The sequence below is a fragment of the Quercus lobata genome, chromosome 6 (genome assembly GCF_001633185.2).
Source record: "Quercus lobata isolate SW786 chromosome 6, ValleyOak3.0 Primary Assembly, whole genome shotgun sequence".
NCBI classification, from domain to species: Eukaryota; Viridiplantae; Streptophyta; class Magnoliopsida; order Fagales; family Fagaceae; genus Quercus; species Quercus lobata.
Window position 1 is genome coordinate 45236861 of NC_044909.1, and position 13752 is coordinate 45250612.

The window sequence follows — 13752 nt, forward strand, 5'->3', positions numbered from 1 at the left end:
GTGGTCGGGACAGGTAGTCCTTAAGCTGTTGGAAAGCCTGAGCGCAATCCTCCGACCATTCGAACCCTTTCCATTTGTTTATCAGGAGGTAAAAAGGCCGACATCGATCCGCCGATCGCGATATAAACCGGTTTAATGCCGCAATCATGCCAATGAGCTTCTGCACTTCCTTCGGATTCCGAGGAGCCTGTAGGCTGTTAATGGCTTTGATTTGGTCGGGACTTACTTCTATTCCCCTGTGGGTGACCATGTACCCTAGGAATTTCCCAGACCCGACCCCAAATGAACATTTGGAAGCGTTCAGCCGCAGCCAGTGCTCCCTTAAGATAGCAAAGATTATTCCGAGGTCTTTCACGTGCTCGGACACCCTTTTACTCTTCACAACCATATCGTCTATATAAACCTCAATGATCTTGCCCAATTGTGGCTCGAACATCCGAGTCATCATCCTTTGGTAAGTTGAGCCTGCGTTCTTCAGCCCAAACGGCATCACCTTATAATGATAGTTTCCGATGGGCGTCATGAAAGCCGTTTTCTCTTGGTCATCTAGCGCAAGGGGTATCTGATGATAGCCCTGGAAGGCGTCCAGGAAGCTCATTCGAGGGTGTCCTACTGTTGCGTCCACCAGTCGGTCGATTCGGGGTAGGGGGAATGGGTCCTTCGGGCACGCCTTGTTCAGGTCCGTGAAGTCCACGCAAACCCTCCACTTCCCTGTCTTCTTTCTTACCACCACCGTGTTCGCCAACCATTCAGGATAAAAGACCTCTTTAATAGCCCCTGCCCTTTTTAATTTCGCCACTTCGTCTCTTACGGCCCTGGCATGTTCCTTCGAAGGGCGTCGGGATGGCTGTTTCTTCGGAGCGGAAGAAGGGTTGACGTTCAAGTGGTGACAAATAAGGCTAGGATCAACTCCTGGGGCGTCGTAGGCGTCCCATACGAACACGTCGACATTTTCTCTGAGAAATCTGACCAGCTCCTCCTTTTCCTGAGAAGGTAATTCAAAGCCGACCTGAAAGAACTTTTCCGGGTTGTTGTTGGCAGCGATCTTATCTAAACTTTCACACCCTATCTCCTCGGCCAGCCCATCGCCTTACCTTGCCGAGGGGGTTGGTTGCTATAAGTTCTCTGGGGCCGAGGACTCGATTGGGGGCCGATGTAAAATGGCGACCACCATACACTTTCTGGCCACGGCCTGATCTCCTCGGATCTCTTCTACTTGTCCTCTGGATGGGTATTTCACTTTTTGATGAAGTGTGGAGGTTACGGCCTCCAGGGCGTGGATCCATGGCCTGGCGACTATCGCGGTGTAGGGTGAGTAAGAGTCGACGACGATAAAATTCACCTCCACCACCTCCGACCCCGTCTGTATGGGTAGTCGGATCTGCCCTTTTGGCGTAACAATTTTTCCTTCGAAGCTGAGAAGGGGGGAGTCATAAGCTGCCAAATCTTCTGGCTTCAAGTTCAGCCCCTTGTATAGGTCAGGGTACATTATCTCTATTGCACTTCCCGAATCCACCAACACCCTTTTCACGTCGAAGCCCCCAATCCTCAGCGTGACCACCAAGGCATCATCGTGAGGTTGAATAGTTCCTCTCTTATCCTCATCCGAGAATCCCAGTATCAAAGAGCTTCCCTTTTTTGACCTTTTGGGTTCCCTTTGCCTGCCCTCGGAGGGGAGCCGATCAACAGCCAATACTCTGGGGATGGGCGGCCCCGTTCTTCCTGGTGCAGCGAGGATGACATGTATCGTCCCAGTGGGGGGTCTTAAGGACACGTCCTTTCGAGGCTCTTGTGTTGCTTGGCCGGGGTGGCCACTCGATGGGTGCAGCAGGTGACGTAACTTTCCTTATCGGACCAACTGATCTAGGTGATTCCATAGATTCCTGCAGTCCTCAGTAGTATGCCCATGGTCCTGATGATAGTGGCAGTACAGGTTCTGGTTACGTTTGGAAGGGTCTCCAGCCATCTTTCCCGGCCATCTGAAATAGGGCTCACCCCTTACTTTCTCCAGTACCTGTTATACTAGCTCTCTGAATACGGCATTCACTGTTTGCGGGTTGCTCTGCCCAGCCTGTCGCGAAAAATCTCTCCTCGGCTGACCAAGGTTGGGTCGTTCTGACCTGAAATCATTTGCTTTGGGGGGGATAACCTTCTCCTTTCCCCTCCCTTGCAGCTGATCTTCCTCCACCCTTTTGTATTTGTCGATCCTATCCCTCAACTGATCAACGTTGGCAACTGGTTTACCAGTGAGGGACTTCCTTAAGCCATGGTTGGTGGGGAGCCCGCTTTTGAATGTGCTGATAGCGACAGCATCATGGTTGTCATCCAGGTCGTTATACACTTCCCAGTATCTATCCGAATATGCTTTCAAAGTCTCTCCCTCGTACATGGATAAGGACAATAGCGAACCGAGGGACCTGGGGACTCTGGTGTTGGTGATAAAGCGAGAGCAGAAATCCTGAGTGAGCTGCTTGTATAAGCTTACGGAATTTGTCTTCAGGCCGTTGAACCACCTCATCGCCATTGATCCCAAGCTGGACGGGAAGATTTTACACATAAGGGCTTCATTTTGCGAGTAGATCGCTATCTTTTGGTTAAATTGACTCACATGCTCTACCGGGTCTGTTCGACCGTTATAGATGGCGAATGCCGGTTGGTTGAACCGTCGAGGCAGCTTAGCCCCTTCAATTCTATACGTGAAGGGGGACCTTGAAACCTGGTCCAACGCCTTCTTCATGGCATCGTTTCCCGAACCCTTGCTGGATGTGCTCTTATATTTCCGCACAGGGCGTGGTTCCTTTTCGTAGGAAAAGGTCTCACTTGGGGGGGTCCTTGATCTCCGTCGGTAACTCACATCCTCCGCATTAGAGGACTCGTCTGAGTCTGAAGGAGATCGCTTTCGCTGTACCCGTCATAGCTTCCTCTTCAGATCGTCTATCTCTCGCTGCATGGCCTGGTGACCATTTCGCCTCTGGGACACGTGACTACCTATTTGAGTGTGACTCTGACTTGTCCGAATAGTATGCACACTTCCCTCACGATTTCCCCTGTGGCCTGGGTTGACGGGGTTATTTTGCCTCTGGAACTCGGCGGGTTGTGTCTGTTGGGAGTTAGCCTGGTGAGGATTCTCCTGGTGCGGACCTAGTTCTGCCATGCTCGACCGTTGTGCTAGCTGATGCCCTAGTTCTTCCCACAGACGGCGCCAATTGTAGTTGCACGATTTTCCTGGCCCAAATTCTATTGATCAGGCCTTGACCCAAAGCGCAACCCTCAATAAATATTTGTAGAGGATGGGTCAAAGAACTTAGCCTCAGTGAGCCTATTCGGTCTGATACATGGACAATATTATTGCAGAAAATAAAAACACAAGAATGGATCTCTCCCGTATGATTCTATTTCTTCAGTTCCTAATACAGTTTCTCCGTCCCCTTCTTTGAGGGACTCCACTACATTATATAGTTCTCCTCCTCTCATCTCAACCTTACACTTGTTGATCATCTAAGCATCTACTTGAGCACCTGTCCCATCAGCCGCCCTCATCACTCCTTTTGTGAGTTGCAGAGGCTAAGGTGGTACTGTTAAGGGGTCTTTTCCTCATTAATGCGGCCAAGAGGGTGGTTGGGGCGCAATTAATGTGGTGGTAGCTTTCCGTGAGATATTTTGGATTTTATTCATTTTATATGTTGGGAGGATGAACTGAATTGGCTGAGGAGAGTTCCTCGTCTGGGTTTCGTGATGTCCGAGGAGGAGTTACTCCTCGAACAGGTTTCCTTGCCGTTATTGGGATTGAGTAATGCTTCATATGTGGCTTCTCTTCGGACAGGACGCTCCTCGGTCGGGCCTGAATTTGGAATAGCTCATTATTTTTGGGCCGGGCCCCACAAATTTTATTAAGTGTTTGTGGTTTTTTTTTTTTTTTTAGAAGTGTTTGTAGATCATACATACATAATACAATACAATACAATACAAGACATGATTCACATTTTGACAACAACTATGCTTATAATAATGATTATTACACGTACGGTATTCTTGGGGAATTGCACTTGATGCAATACTTAAATGAATGGCTGAAATTGATAATTTCAAAAAATAACTTTCAATCTCAATCATTTATTAAAAAATGTTAGGAAAAAAGTTAAAGAAAAGTAAAAATTAAAATTAAAAAAAGTGAAAAGCGAAAAAAATGTTAGGAAAGAAGGGTGGCTGCAGGTCTTAGTTGTCAGTGTGTGTCACTACAAATTTGTGGGTCACATGCAAGCACAAATATCTCACTGCACCTTCTCAAAAATCACATACTAGTAGATTACCATTCACCGTCCCATAAGTTGCAAAACATCCATCTCCTTCATCGATCATTAGACACTCGTGACTCATCTTTATCTTATCTTTGACTTCCATGGTTACCTCAAATCCACAAACACACGTAGTCATAGTCTCTAGCCCACAAGTTGGCCACATTGTCTGTAACCTTGAGCTCGGAAATCGCCTCGTTGTGGATCACAACCTCCACGTCACCTTCTTTGTCGTCGCTGAATCTAAAGCCTCAACCGGCGAATCCGAGACCATCCAATCAGAATCTCCTAGACATCATCCAACTACCACCCGTGCAGGGCCAGCCCTAGGCGTAGGCCATTTAGGCCGTGGCCTAAGGCCCTTAACATGGAAAGGCCCCCAAGTACGGGGACAGTAAGTTTTTTTTTTTTTTTTTTTTTTTGGTTAATTAAAGAAAAAATATGAGTTAGGTGTACATTTTTTTTCCAAGGTCTAAAATATTAGAGTTATGATAGTATATTATAAGTTTTATTACATAAGTCTTATAATTAAATCGATGTCACTAATCATATAAAGTAATTCAATACTCATTTATTCTTTTGTTGAAGCGTCATCTCATTGTCACATCAGTTTGTAAGTTTTTATAATAAAATTTATAGTAAGTTTAATATTTTCTCCAATAAAAAAAATATGGATTAATAGAAATGCAACCTAATCTCCATTAAGTGAATAAAAAAATGCTAAAACTAATACAAATTTTACGACAAAAAATTTATAAATTAATGTGACAATAATATAATCAATGTCACGTAAACAGTATAATAAATGAATGTATGAATAACTTTTTTTAAATTGGTGATATGCTAGTTTAAGTGATTTCTTTTTTTTTTAATTGGAGTAGTAAATATCATTAGCTCACTTTGGGTAAATTAGTTATATTAATAGTATGAATTAATAATAGATTTGAAATTAAAAAATATATAATGAAAAAATTAAATATTATTTAAGTGATATTTAGATGTAAAAAGCCCCTTTTAAGCCTCAAACTATCTTGGGCCGGCCCTACACCTGTGGACATCTCCAGCAAAGTCGAACCCAATTCTCCGATCTTCACAACGCTTACCACCATCATGCGAGAAAGCAATCCCCAATTCTCAGGTCCGCAATCTCAGCCCTGAAGCCTAGGCCGACAGCTCTTTTCGTTGATATTTTCGGAACAGCAGCACTGGATGTCGCTGAGGAATTCCACATGTTAAAGTACGTATTTGTAACCACCACACTGCCGCTTGCATTAGCAGTATATATTAACATCCTCGACAAGGAAGTTGAAGGAGAATACGTTGATCAAAAAGAACCGCTAAGGTTGCCGGGTTGTATGCCAGTTCGACCCGATGATGTGGTTGACCTGTTGATGAACCGAACAAAGCATGAATACCATGTGTTCTTACAAGTTGGCTTAGAGATTAGTCGGAGTGATGGGCTTATGGTGAACATGTGGGAAGATTTGGACACTAAAACGCTTAAAGCAATGTGAGAATAGAGGAATGTTACGGCTCACTACCAGTTTACGCAGTCGGGCCGTTGTTGTGAAAGCAAGTACTAACTCCTCTCAGAATTTCTCTCCACAGAACTCCTTTCAAGGTTTTAAGCATGAAAGACCATCATGCCAAATCTGTGGGAAGTCCGGACATCAAGCTTTGGACTGCTATCACAGGATGGATTTTGCTTATCAAGGCAAAAATCCTCCACTAAAACCTGCTGCTGTGACCAGTGCTTCTAATGCAGCTATCACCAACAATCTCTCAGTTCAATCTCAGTACAAGGGGCCAGAACAAGTTACTGTTGGGAATGGACAATCCTTACCGATTAACCACATAGGTAATGCTACCTTACACACAAAATATCATGACTTTTCTCTCAAAAATGTCCTTCATGTCCCTACAAGAATCATTTTTCAGCTGGTACTTCTTTTCTGTCAAGTTTTCATGTAAATAAGTCAAACAAATGGTTGCCGTGGCACCATAGGTTAGGACATCCAAGTGATGCTATTCTAAATACAGCTTTGTCTTCTGTTGGTCAAATCTGTATTTCAGATGCCAATAAAACTTTTTCTCATTGTAAACATTGCTTGAGTGGTAAAATGCATCAATTTTCTTTTCCTGTTTCTGAATTTCAAGCCTCAAAACCTCTTGAATTGGTGCATTCAGATGTTTAGGGTCTTGCTCCTGTTACATCTTCCAATGACTTTCAATATTACCTCTTTTTTGTTGATGAATACTCAAAATTTACTTGGCTTTATCTTCTTAAACACAAATTTGATGTTCTTGATATTTTCAAGTTCTTTAAAGCCACTATGGAAAATCAATTAAACTCCAAAATTAAAATCTTGAGAACTAATAATGGTGGTGAATTTACATCCAATGCATTTAAGTATTTCTGCTCAACACATGACATTGTACATCAATTTTCATGTCCTCACACTCCTCAGCAGAATGGAGTAGTTGAGAGAAAGCATAGACATATAGTTGAGTGTGCACTCACTATGCTCTCTCACTCTCAGATACCTCCATCCTATTGGTCTTATGTTGTTTCCACGGTTGTCCATATTATCAATAGACTTCCAACACCCAATCTTAAAAATTCTACTCCTTGGGAAGTCTTGTTTAAGTCTAAACCTGATCTTACACACTTAAGAACCTTTGGTTGCATCTGCTTTCCCTTATTGAGGCCTTACAATGCACATAAACTCTTACCACGCACTACTTCTTGTATCTTTCTTGGTTATCCTGCTCATACCAAAGGGTATATCTGTCAAGATCCTCTCACTTCTCAGGTCTATATTTCAAGACATGTTCACTTTAATGAGAGTGAATTTCTTTATCCACAACCTTTGTCCACTGGTCCATTTGTTGATCCCAGTCTGAATCCTACTCAACCACCTCATATTTCCATACCTCTAGTGACAACTCAGTGTCCTTTATCTACCTCACAATCTGATGTGCCCTTACATGCTTCATCACACCCTTTACCTGATCAGTCTTCCTCTTGTCAGCTTACTCCTCATCCTATACCTACACCTTTATCTGATCAACCACCATCATCTCAGTCTACACCTACTCCTACTCCTTTATCTGCTCAGTCACCATGATCTCAGTCTACACCTACTCCTACTTCTTTATCTGCTCAGTCACCATCATCTCAGTCTGCACCTACTCCTGCTCCTTTTCCCCTACTCTACATCATCCCAATCTCCTACCATTCCCACAGCAGCTCCACCACAAGCCCTTCTTACTGTGAACAACCATCCCATGATTACTAGATCAAAGGATGGCATTTTTTTAACCCAAGGCTCTTGCTGCTATGACTAATTCAATTCCCTTAGCTCTCCCTGTTGCACCACATGCCTCTAATGCTTCTACAGTGCAGTATACCAAATCCACCAAGGTCAGCTCTATTCCTAAGCCTGACTACACCCTTACAGAACCTCCTTCCTATAAAATTGTAGCACAGTATCCTCAATAGTGCTCAACAATTGATGATGAATTTTCAGCTCTTCAGAGACAATGTACTTGGGTTTTGGTACCTCCTTCTCCAACTCAAAATTTAGTTGGTTGCAAGTGGGTATTTAAGCTTAAGCACAATAGTGATAGGTCCATTAATAGATACAAAGCCAAATTGGTGGCCAAAGGATTTCATCAATACTATGGAGTTGATTTTGAGGAAACCTTTAGTCTTGTTATTAAACCTCCTACTGTCAGAATAGTCTTCTCCTTGGCAATTCAGTTCAATTGACCTCTCAAACAACTTGATGTGATGTAAGTAATGCTTTTCTTCATGGCTATCTCAGAAAGGAGGTCTACATGGTTTAGCCACCTGGTTATGTGGATCCAGCACATCCTAATCATGTTTGCAAACTTCTGAAATCTCTCTATGGCCTCAAACAAACTCCTAGAGCTTGGTTTGAGAGGTTTTCCACTCAACTGCTCCATATTGGCTTTCAAGCTTCACTTGCTGATTCTTCTTTATTTATTCTCAGACAAGGGCATCATGTGGTATATCTTCTTGTTTATGTTGATGATATAGTCATGACTGGTAATGATCCTCAATTCTTGTCTACTTTGATTGCTTAACTCAACATTGCTTTTGAGCTTAAGGACTTGGGTCCTCTTTCTTACTTTCTTGGCATTCAAATCACCAGGACCTCAAAAGGCTTGTTTTTATCTTAGGCTAAGTATGCTCAGGATTTATTGCTCAAGGTCAATATGTTGTCTTCCAAATCAGCTTGCACTCCTTGTGCTCCTAATTCTAGGTTGATACCTACTGAGGGTTCTCTCTTATCTAATCCTCATGATTACAGAAGCTTAGTAGGTTCACTTCATTATTTGACCTTCATGAGGCCTGACCTTAGCTTTGCTATCCAGCAAGTATGTCGGTTTATGTCTGCTCCTACTGATGTTCATTTAGTTGCTACTAAAAGGATTCTAAGATATGTTAATGGGTCTTTGCATCAAGGAATATTTCTTCAACCTGGGTCTTTGTCTATTTCTGCCTTCTCTGATTCAGATTGGGCTGGAGATCCCTTTGACAGACGCTCAATTGCTGGTTACATAGTCTACTTGGGTTCTAACCCTATTACTTCGTGTGCCAAGAAGCAAGACACTGTGTCCAGGTCCTCCACTGAGGTTGAGTACAGGGCATTAGCTACTACAGCTACTGAACTCTCTTGGCTTCGCCAGGTGTTGAAGGACCTAGGTATCTTTCTTCCCTTCTCACCCAAGCTTTGGTGTGATAATGTTTCTACCCTTGCTATTGCCTCTAATCCCGTTTTTCATGCTTGTACCAAGCATGTGGAGGTAGATTATCACTTTGTTTGTGAGAGAGTTCTTCGCAAAGATCTTCAAGTCAAGTACATTTCAACTGGTGATCAGCTTGTTGATGTGTTTACTAAAAGCTTGTCCACCTCTCGTTTTATTTTTCTCAGGTCCAAAATCATGGTGTCTCTTGACCCCATGTTTTGAGGGGGATGTGAAAGCAAGTACTAACAACCAACAACAATAAAATTTGAAAATAGAGGAGGAACAAGCTAACGGCTAGTTAATAGCTATTTTACTAGGATACGATATCGTTTTAATTGGACAAAACGGTGTCACTTAACTTTAACGAGAAACGAGGTTGTTTTGGTTCAAGTCTCCCTCATTAATCATCGTTCTAGAAAAGCTCTGCTTCTATCAAAGACTGGTTCTTCAGCTATGGCCTCTCAATGAGTAATTGAGCCATAACTGTCTTCCAGCAGTCACTCCTAGTTTCACGGAGCATAATTTGGAATATGGTTGTCAGTCTGTTATAACAGTCTTTGCCTCTAGAAGTTTCTTAGTGTAGTGTAATTATGCTATATAAAGAGATGTGGATTAATGCCTTTCAGTTGTTTAGGCCGGTTGAACAGTCGGGCTTGAAGAGCAAGTTGTTGGATTGGCTGGATGAGCAACCAGTTGAGTCAATAATTTATGTTTCGTTTGGGGTTACTGGGAAGCTCTCAGCCCAGCAAATCACTGAGCTTGCTTGGGGTCTAGAGCTTAGCCAACAGAGATTTGTGTTGGTGCTACGCTCAAACAACAAGGACAAAGGTATTAACTTGTTGGATTACTTGCCTGATGGGTTCTTAAAACGGACACACAAGTTGGGACTGGTGGTCACAGCGGACTAGGTCCCACAATCGGCAATTTTGGGCCATGGATCAATGGGGGGGTTCTTATCACACTTTGGGTGGAACTCAGTTGTGGAGAGTATAATTAGCAGCGTGCTAATGACAGCATGGCCTCTATATGCGGAGCATAAAATGAATGTTGCGTTGCTAGCTGAGTTAAGAGTGGCTGTGTGTCCCAAAATTGCACCAACTAAAGGAGTTGTAGGACGGGAGGAGATTGAGATGATGATAAGGAAAGTAATGGAAGATCACGAAGAAGGGAAGGCAATGAGGGCTAGAATTAAGGAACTTAAAAACAGTGGGGAAAAGGCTTGGGCTAAGGGTGGTTTTTCTTTCAATGCGTTGTCTCAAATAGCAAAGCAATGCAAGATGAACTTGCAGCACTAGGAAGGGAAGTAGGTTGTATTAAGAATTTATTAAATAATGGGTAATTGTCCTAGGTTTGTTTAAAAAAAATAGTTTTTTATTCTCACGTTGTCTAAAGGAAGGAAGATGGATCATAGGATCTGGTATAAATATCCCTCTTGATCACTCAGCCTGGTTCCCTTGTCAACCACATCTACTAAATCAGCATAACCTGAGTGCTGGTACTGTGGCAAACCTAATTGATCACACAAACAACTCATGGAATTCTGGCCTTGTCAAAACTCTGTACCCCCATCCCCTTAGTGAAGAAATTTTGAACCTTCCTATCTCTAAAACAGGAACTGGGATAGACAAATTAGTTTGGAAACATTCTGCTTCAGGTGATTACCAAGTTAAAAAAGCTTATAACCTTCTCTCAAAAGGGACTGCATAACTTGATTCAAACCTATCGTAGTTGATATGGAAAGTTAAAGTTTCTCTCAAAATTTGCAACTTTATGTGGAGGCTTCTCCTTGATAGTCTTCCCACTCTTCTCACCTTGAAGAACAGGGGTATTGTTTTTCAAAACTCATGTCCTCTTTGCCATAAGGAAGATGAATCTCCCTCTCAACTGTTTCTATTTTGCCATAAGGAGAGGTTTTATGCCGAGGGTTTCGGTTTCCTCTTCGATAACACATCATTGTGTTGTCCTTGTGTTTGCATCTCTCTTCCCTTAATCTTTGCCATTTAATTTCTACTGTGGATATGATTTTATTTGGTTTAGATTGTTTATCAATTTTGTTATATGCTTATGTTCATATTCCGCACATTAATTGTTTGATAATAAGCTTGAATTGATTATTTGGAAATTGAGGGTCTAAACGTTCATAGTGTTTTATACACTTATTGAACATTCATAAACCATCAAGAAAATATATTAAAAGGCAACCTTTATAAAGAATAGTCCCTTTTGACTCATCTCTATTTAGTATTAATAGTATTATTACAAACTCATATAATGTGTCCTCGCCTGTAATTCCAATTCACATGAAAATTGCTCTAGGTATTATAAGTTCTATTGCAATTTTGTTACAAACCGATTTGGAAGCTGAATTATGATGCCATGCATAATTGGTCGGCAAGTCCACATCAATTCACAATAGAAATGTACTTAATGTCTAGTAGTATAAATCGTTGTGAATTAAGTTTAATACATAATTAACCATTATTCCTCACTAAAAGAACCACAATATGCTCAAGAATTAATGAACATAGAAATTAGCATTGATCAAAACCAAATGTCAAGAAAGCATGCAATACCAGATTATCATTAGCTTGCATCCACAATCAAGATATCATTATTAAAGTAAGTGATCATGCAAATCATAACATAACCATTCAACAAAAATTTAATTGCTACTTATATTCTTTAAAGCAACATGTATATAACCAAATTGAAATCCTTCTTCTAGTATAGAGCAATGCAAACTGCATGGTGATTAACTCTTCCCACTCTACCTAATTCTTGATAATTAGACATTCTAATGTGCATGACAAACCACTAAACTTTTATGATAGAGGTTTATAGTTCATCAAAAATAATAATAATAGAGGTTTATAGTTACATATCTTTTAAGTAAATCAAACACAAAAAATAACTTTGTTGTAAGCATATAGTACTGCTATCAAATGTTGAAACACCAATGTAACACACACACACACAAAGATAAATAAAGAATTTGAATAATGTTCAATATTCACCTAGTGTGAGTAGCAACACTTAGAGCTTTGGTGTGATTCCTAATTGACCAAGTCATCTATTAAATCTAATGCTTTTCTAACATAAATCATGAATGCAAATTTTTAAGTCAATTACCAATCTGTTGATACTATTTTTGCTAAAAGAACTCAAGTTTCATTATAATACATTATGAATTATTGTCTACCAAGAATTTAGGAACATATCTATTTTGCAATGAATTGTCTAGGTCTTCATTTCCTTTGCCTTTGCCCTCAACATCACCCGCCACATCTTTCTACATAAAAGAGAGAACCAATTGTGGTAGAATATAGATGCAAAAATAAAAAGTACAATGAAAAAAAATATTAAAGTATTAACCGTACGTATGAGGATTCTGTAAAAGTGTAAATAATTGATACATAATATGATAGAGTTGAAATATTAAATAAAGCCGAAAAGTTAATATGCAAAAGAAATGAAGTTATTGTAATCAGTAGATAGATACCCAAAGTACCAATCCATTAAAACTACAAACTTTGAAACACAAATTGAAAGGGATTTCAATAAAGGGAAAAATAGACCTAACCATACCCATTCTTCTTGGACTTTGGGTTGCCTCAAAGGCTTGGCCTTTCCACATACAAACCTAGAAATAAATAAAGAAACATTAACAAAGAGTGCAGTCGAGATCTCATAGGGAATCTATACTTGAAATAAATCAATGATAAATGATATTAAAATCGAATCAACAGAGAGTCAAAGGAACCTACTGAATAATGGCTCTGGCAGTGCGACGGCATAAGAAATAAAGTTTCACAAAAGAGGGTAGAAATAGACCTTTGCAAGAGTTCTGCTATATGTATGGAATGCCTTGTTCTTGTCCACTGTAGACAAATAGAAAAATAAAATAATACAATTTTACATTCCAAATAACAATCATAATTATAATAAGAAAAGGGTAATACAAATCAAATAGTTGGCGTGCAATACTCAATCCAATTTGGAGTATTCATTAAATTAGAAAGTTAACATTGACACCCAAACCAGTAGATACGAAAATTTGAAGGAAGAAAAAAAAAAAAAAAAAAGACACCAAAATCAAAAGGAACTAAAAAACAAATGATAAATAAAATAAATAAATAAATAAAATTTAGAGAATGAATTGAAATAAGAAGAAGAAGAAGAAAAGAACATCACATAGGATGACAACCAAACCACGTTTAAGCAAAGAAAATTCCTTGTTTCTCGGCAATACCTTCAATGGCTATCAACCCTAAGCTAAATGGGTTTCAAACGTCTTTGATCATGCCTTTTATTTCTTCGTCATTCAAGCTTAATCAAAACCAATAACCCAAATACCTAAATTAATAAAAATCAACCCAAAATCTTGAAAAATCATCAAGCAAATCTAGATGATCATCAAAAAGAGTTGCAACCTGAAAATTGTAAAACAAAAACCACTAAGAATATTAAAATCCAGCCCACTAAGACTATTGAAAGTTACATGAATAAGAAAACTAAAAAAAAAAGAGCCATAACACACTAACCTCATCGTAGGCCTTAATTATTATGCCCTCGTGCTCCTTCTGGCACACATTCATAATGTCTTGGAATGCTTTATAAACATGTTCATCATTTTGAAAGCGTTTCTATACCCAAAACAAAAAAATCAACATTAAACTGCAAG

The 13752-nt window shown here is 40.3% G+C and overlaps 1 pseudogene; it reads left to right on the plus strand.

Moving 5' to 3' along the window:
- LOC115950357 overlaps positions 1 to 10366 on the plus strand; it is a 54342-nt pseudogene extending 43976 nt beyond the window's left edge.
- The last annotated feature ends 3386 nt before the right edge of the window (positions 10367 to 13752 follow it).